This window comes from Petaurus breviceps, unplaced genomic scaffold (genome assembly GCF_028583685.1).
Source record: "Petaurus breviceps papuanus isolate PSGF00001 unplaced genomic scaffold, PetGlider_PUasm1.0 91041, whole genome shotgun sequence".
Classification (NCBI taxonomy): domain Eukaryota; kingdom Metazoa; phylum Chordata; class Mammalia; order Diprotodontia; family Petauridae; genus Petaurus; species Petaurus breviceps.
Window position 1 is genome coordinate 4,762,493 of NW_027187400.1, and position 8,935 is coordinate 4,771,427.

The 8,935-nt window shown below is 45.9% G+C and overlaps 2 protein-coding genes across 2 annotated transcripts in view; one reads left to right on the plus strand and one right to left on the minus strand.

The window, feature by feature from the left end:
* PPP1R8 (protein phosphatase 1 regulatory subunit 8) overlaps nucleotides 1–8,935 on the minus strand; it is a 373,418-nt gene that overhangs the window by 89,626 nt on the left and 274,857 nt on the right. The gene's annotated exons all lie outside the window — the stretch shown is intronic.
* The window catches only part of WASF2 (WASP family member 2), a 343,739-nt gene that overhangs the window by 75,387 nt on the left and 259,417 nt on the right, over nucleotides 1–8,935 (plus strand). The gene's annotated exons all lie outside the window — the stretch shown is intronic.

Genomic DNA, 8,935 nt, shown 5'->3' on the forward strand with positions numbered 1-8,935 from the left:
GGTGGGGAGGGCGCCGTGGCACTTCCCGCTCACTTATTGGCCGGACCCGACGTCCCTCCCAAAAGAAGAGGTGGAGTCCGGAAGCTTGGGGAGTTCCGATTGGGTCAACCAGAAAGACGCCATAGGTGACGCAACGAAACCGCGGTTATGTAAAAGCCAGGGTCACGCGGGAGGGCTGTGGAGAGAGGCGGGGCCTGCGATGGAAGGTTTTGCTCTGCCCTAGCGAGCTTTAGGCATCTGGGTTGTGCCTACATCGTCTTCGTAGCCTTCTCTTCTGCCCGCCCACTCCCCGCAGTTGCCACCCTCCCCTTGGGATTGGGGGTGGAGAAAAAGAACAACAACAACAAAAAAAACCAACCCGCAAGTCTCGCGAGAGACTTCTGCCCTGGCTCCCTGGGAAGTGGAAAAGCGTTGCGAAAGTGCCGCACCTCCTCTGAGGAAAGGGGCGGGGCTTGATGGGAGGAGTGAAGATGGGCGTGAGGGGGCGGGGCCTGGGGAGGAAATGGGAGAGAGGCAACTAGGGGGCGGGGCGACTGCTTGGTCCCGGACCAGTCCAGGAAAGAGGGGCAGAAGCTGTGGATGAGGTGGATTCAGAGCCCAGACTGGGGAGAGGAGGAGCAGCCCCAGCATCCCTGCAAGAGAGCCCTGAGCTGTATCTCGTTCAGGACCTAGATGGCTCTGGAAGAGTGAGGCTGGTGACTTTGCACAGCCCTCCCTCACTTCAGTCCAATTCACTTGCAAGTCATGGCATCACCTCCCGATGTCATGGTCCTCTTTGAGAAGGAAGGACAAATAACCTCCATGAGCAGTTACTACTAGGAGCTGCCCATTCGGGATCCGGCTGGGACTGGCCAGTTGGACAACACAGCTTTCTTTCTTTTTACTCTCTTCTTCTTTCTTCCTTTTTTCTTCTTCACTTTCCCTTCCCTCTTCTTCCCTCCCCTCCCCAAAAGATTGTAAATTTTGATCACTGAAACCTCAAAAGCTATGTCTTCTGGTATTTATCAACTAGATTTTTTTTCCCTTAAGGATCATGCCTTAAATCACTCTGGCTCTCATTAATTGACCAACAATAGGTTCTAGGCCAAGCCCTACTTGGTCATTTTTGGGCCTTCTCATTGTCTCAGAATGAATGTAAATAGCAATTGTTTCTGTTTTGGCCAGATAGCCTCCCCCTTGAAGATTGATTTTTTTTTTTGTTAGGTAAAGAGACCATTCTCAGCCTCATTTCTTGCCTAGCCTTAATCACTGAATGAGTGATTAAGTCAAACTGAGACCTGTTAAAGACCTTAGCTTAAAAAGGTCAAGATCTCCCACAGCATCCAGGGCCATCTCTAGTCATCCTGATCTGTATCTGGCCACTGGACCCAGATGGCTCCAGAGGAGAAAGTAATATTGGTGACTTTGCACAGTTCTTCCTTCACTAAAGTCCAGTTTGCTTACATGTCATGACATCACCTCCCTGATGTCGTGGTCCTCTTTGAAAATGAAGGACAAACAATGACATCAATCTGGAGAAAGGTGGCAAGTGGTTCCAGGTTTAAAATTTGTGGGGTAGATGAATGGGGATTTGAAGAGAGGTAAGCCCCCAGTCCAATGAGACTGGAAAGGAAGTGTATGACGATGGTCCCATCTTGCTCTAATTCTTGTGAGGTCAAGGCTTCCCCTTCACAGAGAAGGGTTCTGAGAAGGAGACAACCCCCCCTCCCCCGGGAAGAGAAGGAATAATAGATGGAGATCATCTTAGAGGTAGCCCTCCCATCAGGGAAAAAGAATGATCTCACTCCATCCCAAATCCTCCAACAGATTGCCCCTTCTGTTATTCCCTGGCTATCACTTATTTTCAATCTCTCCCTGTCTATTGACTCATTCTCTACTGCCTATAAACATGCCCATATCTCTCCTCCATTCCCCCAAAATTCTTACTTGATCCTGCCATCCCTACTATCATCTTGTTACTCTTCTGCCCTTGGTAGCTAAATCTCAATTAGTGCCTCCCTTTTCTCTCCTCTCACTCTCTTCTTGATCCCTGACAATCTGACTTCTGGCCTAATCATTCCACTGAAACTGTTCTCTCCAAAGTTACCAATGATCTCTTTATTTGCCAGATCCAAAGGCCTTTTCTCCACCCCCATCTTCATTGACCTCTCTGCAGCCTCTGACACTATTGATCACTCTCTCCTCCCTGATAACTCTCTTCTCTCTAGGTTTTTGGGACACCCCTCTCTTCTGGTTCTCCTCCTACCTCCCTGACCACTCTTTCTCTGTCTCCTTTGCTGGATCCTCTTTCAGATCATGCCCTCTAATCAAAGGTGTTCCTCAGGGCTCTGTCCTGGACCCTCTTCTCTTCTATACTTCTTCATTTGCTGATCTCATCAGCTCCCATGGATTTAATTACTACTTTTGTACTGATGATTCTCAATTCTACTTTTCCTCTCCTAATCTCACTGCTGACCTCCAGTCTCACATCTCTATCTGCCTTTCACATATCACCATAGACATTTGAAGCCAAGTATGTCCGAAACAGAACTCATTATCTTCATTCCTAGTCCCCTAGCTGACTCCTACCTTCCCTATTGAAATAAAGATCAACACCATCCTCCCAGTCCCTCAGGTTAGAAACCTAAGAGTCATCCTGGACACCTCACTCTCTTTCACCCCTCTAGTCAAGGCCTGCTGATTTCATCTTTACAACATTTCTTGAGTATATTCCATTCTCTCTGGACACTGCCACCACTCTAGTGCAGACATTAGGTTGCTTGTGGGTTGGCCTCCCTCAAGTCTCTCCCCACTGCAACCTAGTCTGCATTCAGCCACTAAAGTAATTTTCTTAAAATGCAGGTCTGATCATGTTAACCCCTCCCCTGTAAACTCCAGGGACCCCTTATTTCCTCCAGGGGCAAATACAACATGCTGTTTGCCATTCAAAACTCTTCCTAGGAGCCCCCTCCTACCTTTCCAGTCTTCTTATACCTTACTCCCCAACAACTACTCTTCCATACAATGACCCTGGCTTCCTGGCTGTTCTGGAGCAAGACTCTGTCTCTCTGTTCCTGGATGTCTCTCATGCCTGGAACCCTCTCCCTCCTCAGCTCCAACTACTTACCTCCCTGGCTTCCTTTTAAGATCCAACTAAAATCCCACCTTCTACAGGAAGCCTTCCCTATCTCCTCTGTTAATTATTTCCTGTTCATCCTGTATGTAGCTTGGTGTGTGTATGTATGTATGTGTATATGCCATTGATATGTCATCAAGAAAAATGTTAAGGAGCATAGATAAATTCCTAGGGAACTTCACCAAAGACCCTCCAAGTTGACTTCAGATTATTGATGACTGCTCTGGATCTGGCAAATTAACCAGTTTTGAATCCACCTAATTGTACAAATATCTAAGCCCCATCTCTCCATTTTGTCCACAAGAATAGTATGAGAGAGAGGGACTTTGTCAAGTGCCTTACTAAAAGCTAGGTAAATGTCTTCTGTAGAATTCCCATAATCTGGGGCAGCTAGGTGGTGCAATGAATAGAGCACCGGCCCTGGAGTCAGGAGGACCTGAGTTCAAATCCGGCCTCAGACACTTAACACAAAAACTAGCCGTGTGACCTTGGGCAAGTCACTTAATCCCAACTGCCCTCCAAAAAGAAAAAAAAAAAGAATTCCCATAATCTAACCTTCTTGGAACCCTCTCCAAAAAAAAGCAGATGAGGCTAACACAGGGTTGGCCATGTCACTGCTGCTGAGTATAAACTTCTCTGTTTGACATTCTTTACAATATGGCTCCAATTTATTTTTCTGGAGTAATTTTCCATTACTTCCCCTCACATACTCTACACTCCAGTCCAACTGGCCTTCATGATATTCCCCATACATAATTTCTCATCCTTCCCCTCCATGCTGTTGCATGAGCTGCCCTCCAAGTCTGGAATTCTATCCCTCTCTACATCTTCCTCTTAGAATCCCTTCTTATTGTTCTTGTTTTGGTCGTGTCTGACTCTCTGCGACTCCATTAGGGTTTTCTTGGCAAAGATACTAGAGTAGTTTGCCATTTCCTTCTCCAGCTCATTTTCTCAGATGAGAAAACTGAGGCAGATGGCTTGCCCAGGGTCATACAGCTAGTAAATATCTCAAGAAGATGAGTCTTCCTGATTCGAAACCCAGTGCTCTGTCCACTGTGCCACCTTGCTGTCCAATTAGAATCCCCAGCTTCCTTCAGAGTTCCCTCATGTGCTGCCTCCTACCCAAGGCCTTTTACTGATTCTCCTGGGCATTAGTGTTCCTCTACCCCAAAAATTACTTTTCAATTTTTCTTTATATTTCCAGGACCCAGCACAGTACTATAGGATCAATAATAAACCTGCCTATTGCAGTGAAATTAGTCAAAAGCATGTCCTGTTGACAAAACTACCCGTGTTCCCCGATAATAAGACCTATCCCGAAAATAAGCCCTCCCCTTACTGTGTAAGATTCCTCTAAAATAAGCCCTCCCCCAAAAATAAGCCCTATTGAGATTGCTACTGTAGTGAAGGTGATCCCCTGCGCTACACGCTACATTACGGTACCCTCTGTATGCACCATCCCCCCCCCCGGGTGAAACGCATGCTGCGCTCCGAGCTGCATCCAATCAGAGCTGCAGCAGTGAGTGTGTCATCCTGTTCTTCCCCAGTGATTTGCTTGCTGGCGCCATTGAGAGCAGTGCGGCGGAGGAGAGCTGAGGCAGGACAACATAAAAACCCGGTATGTAAGCGGGAGTGAGGGGGCATGATGGAGGATAAAAAGGGCATGATGGAGGAAAAAAGAAGAACTCAGGGGGCATGATGGAGTGAAAAGAAGGACTGATGGTCATAATTTTATTATTCTGTCTGTTTTGACCCCCAGACATGAGTACAAAAAGGAGGAGCTATACTGTTGAGTATAAGAAAGCAATTGTAGAGGAGTCACATGGCAAGAATCTTGCAGTTTTCTGTAAAGAAAAACTTGGATCTTCGAATGGTCAGAAAATGGAGAGCAGATTATAATAACCTCAATCAACAGGTGGATGAGGGAAAAGGGAAAAAGCGCAGGTCTGGATCAGGTCGGCAGCCCTTATATCCTGACTTGGAGATCCTCATTGGTGAATGGATTGCTGACAAGAGAGCAAAGGCCTTGGTTGTGCGCAGGGCTGATACGATATTCAAGCATTTGCCCTTTCAATGGCACCAGAGTTTGAAATGGTCTCAGAAGGATTCAAAGCATCACAACACTGGTTGGACGGTTTCCTTCAACAGTATGAACTGACCCTAATAAGATCAACAACACTGTTTAAGCTGGAAGATGCTGAAGTTATTAAACGTGCACTTGCATTCAAGTCCTTTATTGATAGGATCGACATTTCCAAGTACCAAACCTGCAATATGATTGCTATGGATGAAACTGCAGTGTTTATGGGACAAGGATCTCAAACAACAATTCATCACAGGGGTGCAACGTCAATCTACATTCCCACCACTGGCTATGAAAGTGCACGGGTCACCTGTGTTTTGGCAATTCGTTTGGATGGAAAGAAAGCACACCTCTAATCTTCAGTAAGGGCAAGAAAGATGAGATTGAACGTGTATCTGGCATTTACGTTCTTGAAACCGAAAAAGCCTGGTGTACACAAGCCGTTATAAGAAAGTGGGTTGATTTAATGCTGCCACTTGTTATGCGAGGTAACCAAAGAGGTCTGATAGTCTGGGATTCAGCCAGCACTCACCGCGCTAAAGAAATGAAGAACTTCCTTGCAGAGAGAAGAATAGATCAAGTAATTATTCCTGCAGGAATGACTGCCTATCTCCAGACCCTTGATATTGCAATAAACAAGCCATTCAAGGACCATTTGCGCATGGAAGTCAATGACTACATTGAAAATAGAATGGAAAGAAATCAGCGTGGAAACTTTGTGAAGCCCTGTCTGCAAGAAGTCGTGACTTGGGTGGAGAAGTCATGAGATAAAATTACTGACAGCTGTGTCGCCAAGGCACTACGAGCAGGTTACCTGGACAAGACATACTCATTTAAAGAGAGCTATATTGCTGGACATGACAGATTGGGTCCACTTCTTCTGAAGGAAATGGAGGCGCAAGACATCCAGGACGGAATTCAGGGTATGGACACTTATGACGATGTTGTTGAAGAAGATGACATGATCGGTATTGAATAAAGGTACATTTTTTTGTTCACATTTACCTGTTTATTAAAATTGCTGTCAATGTTCATTAAAATAAGCCCTCCCCTGAAAAGAAGCCCTCTGGTGTTTTTCTGTCCAAAAAAATAATAAGACAGTGTCTTATTATCGGGGAAACACGGTATGTTAGTTCTTTGTGGTCTCTGCCTTTTTACATATCCATTAACTATCCCTTTCCTCCTATACTCAAAATCTTTTCTAGGAATCTAAGTCAAGCTTACTGGACTGTGGTTTGCAGATATCATTCCTTTCTCTCCCACCTCCCCCCCCCCCAACCTTTTTTTAATGAAGAATTAACAAGATGTTTGTTCTTCAGTTTTTTTTTCCATTCTCCATGAACTTTCTGAGATCGCTGACAGTAGCTTAGCAACCATATCCAACATTTCTTTCAGTGTGATAATGAGAAGTAGTTTATGTGGTGATTTGACCTTAACAAAAGTCTGTTAAATAAATGAATTGATATGTAATATGGAGCTAATAAGTTTTACTTTCTGCTATGCAGAGCTGTTGTAAGGAATCTGGTGAGCTAATGCATGCCAGTGAAGCACCTAGGCTCCCCTGTCCTCCACACATGGGTCCCCAGAAAGCCCCCAGGTTCAAGGCTACCCTTGACTCACCATAAAACCAAACCCTCAATGTGTTTTATTTCTTACTAGACCAGTCAGAGGGCTCATTTGTTCAAAACAAAAGGCATGTAATGTAATAGAATGGCATGGTAAATGAAAAGAAATATTTCCACGTTCTCTTTCCCTGCCATTCAAAAGCCACATCATCAGTGGACACAAGTTACTGCATCATCATGGGGGAGGGAAAACATGGAATCTGATACAGATATAGCATCCCCTCTGGGAATTAGCTTTCCAACCTGGCATTCACACTTTACAAATTGGGTTCCTGTGGGATTGACTCCAATGACAGATTCAAAGGTACTCTGTGGGTCTACACCGCTGAGAGTAGAGCTCAGGGCCCTCCACTGGTGTGCTTACCTTTCATAGTCAGTCAATAGACACAATTAGCTCAAAGTAAAATCTAACATAGCATAGCAAGAACAGGAGTATAAAACACTTCTCCCCACTAACCTGGGAGCATGCTCTCTAAATTCATCTCTAGGAAGAGTGAGCATTTGCTTGCTCCGGTAGTGAGGTGCTCATAGGGGACACACAGCCAAGGTAATTCATGCCTTCCATAGCGCCAGGTCCCAGCATCCCTCCCCTTCTTGTGCTGCACACTTGCTGTTCTACCCAGAACATGGCACCTTTGTTGGACGGTCAGTTCAGCTGGACACCCTGGACCAGTTCCTCTCCTTAACCCAGATCTCTACTTGCCAGGGTTGGTCTTGACTTGAATCCTGCCCTAGTCAGCCAGAAGTCACACTCCGTGAAGCTGCTTCCTTCCCCTGACTCTGTCTGTGCTCTCTGCTGGGTGCACTGGGCACACCTCACTGGCTGAGCAGCTCTGCTGTAAGGTGCCAGGGTCAAGGGTGAAAAAATTCCCTTCCTCCAACCCCCAAATGCCATCTGGTAAAGGCTCAGGGATCCCACTTCCCACATCTGCTCCTTGCCTTGAACGCCCCTTTACTACTTCCAGGGCTTGCAGGCTTAGCTTTTTCAGTCTGCCAGGGACATGGACAATCTTCAGCCAGCTACTGCCAACTTCCAATTCAACCAGAGATGGCTTTTCAAACTTTGTAAAGGCATAATGCTGTAGTTCACTTAGTTTGACATGTTCACATTTTATTATGTGCCATTTCAGTCCTTTCACCAACCCCACCTCAAGATACTTACATGGATTGATTGACTCATATGTTGGGAGAATCAAATCTGATTATATGTAAAGTGCAACCCCCCCCTTTTTTTTTGCTTTTTGGAGGGGGGAAGGCAGGACAATTGGGGTTAAGTGACTTGCCCAAGGTCACATGACTAGTAAAAGTGTTAAGTGTCTGAGGCCAGATTTGAACTCAGGTCCTCCTGACTCCAGGGCTGGTGCTCTTTTAACTGTACCACCTAGCCGCCTCTTGCTTTGCAAATTTTAAAGCGCTATATAGGTATCATGTAATGCATATCAATCAACAGATATTTAATAAACTCCTACTATGTGCCATGCTAAGTGCTGGGGATACAAAAAGGGGCAAAAGATAGTCCCTGCCCTCAAGGGGCTGATAGTCTAATAGGGGAGACAACATGCAAGTGACATGTACAAGGCAAGCTATAGACAGGAAAAATAGGAAATAATTAACAAAGGGAAAGTACTAGAATTAAGAGAGATTGAGAAAGGCATCCTGTAGAAGGTGGAATTTTGTCTGGGACTTGAAGGAAGCCAGGGAGGGCAGGAGACAGAAATGAGGAGGGAGGGAGCTCCAGGCATAGGGGGACAGGCAGAAAGAATGCCCAGGGTTGAGAGATGGAGGGTCTTGTTCATGGAGAGGCCCTGAGGTCAGCGTCACTGGATGGATTGAAGAGTATGGAGGGGAGCAAGGGGTAGGAAGACTACAAGGGAGGGATAGACTATGAAGGGCTGAGGTGTAGTGACCCAGGAGCACATTTGGAGATGGATGGATAAATAGATGGATGGATGGATGGATGGATGGATGGATGGATGGATGGATGGATGAGTGGATGGATGGATGGATGAGTGGATGGGTAGATGAATGGATGGATGGATGGATGGATGGATGGATGGATGGATGAGTGGATGGATGGATGGATGAGTGGATGGGTAGATGGATGGATGGATG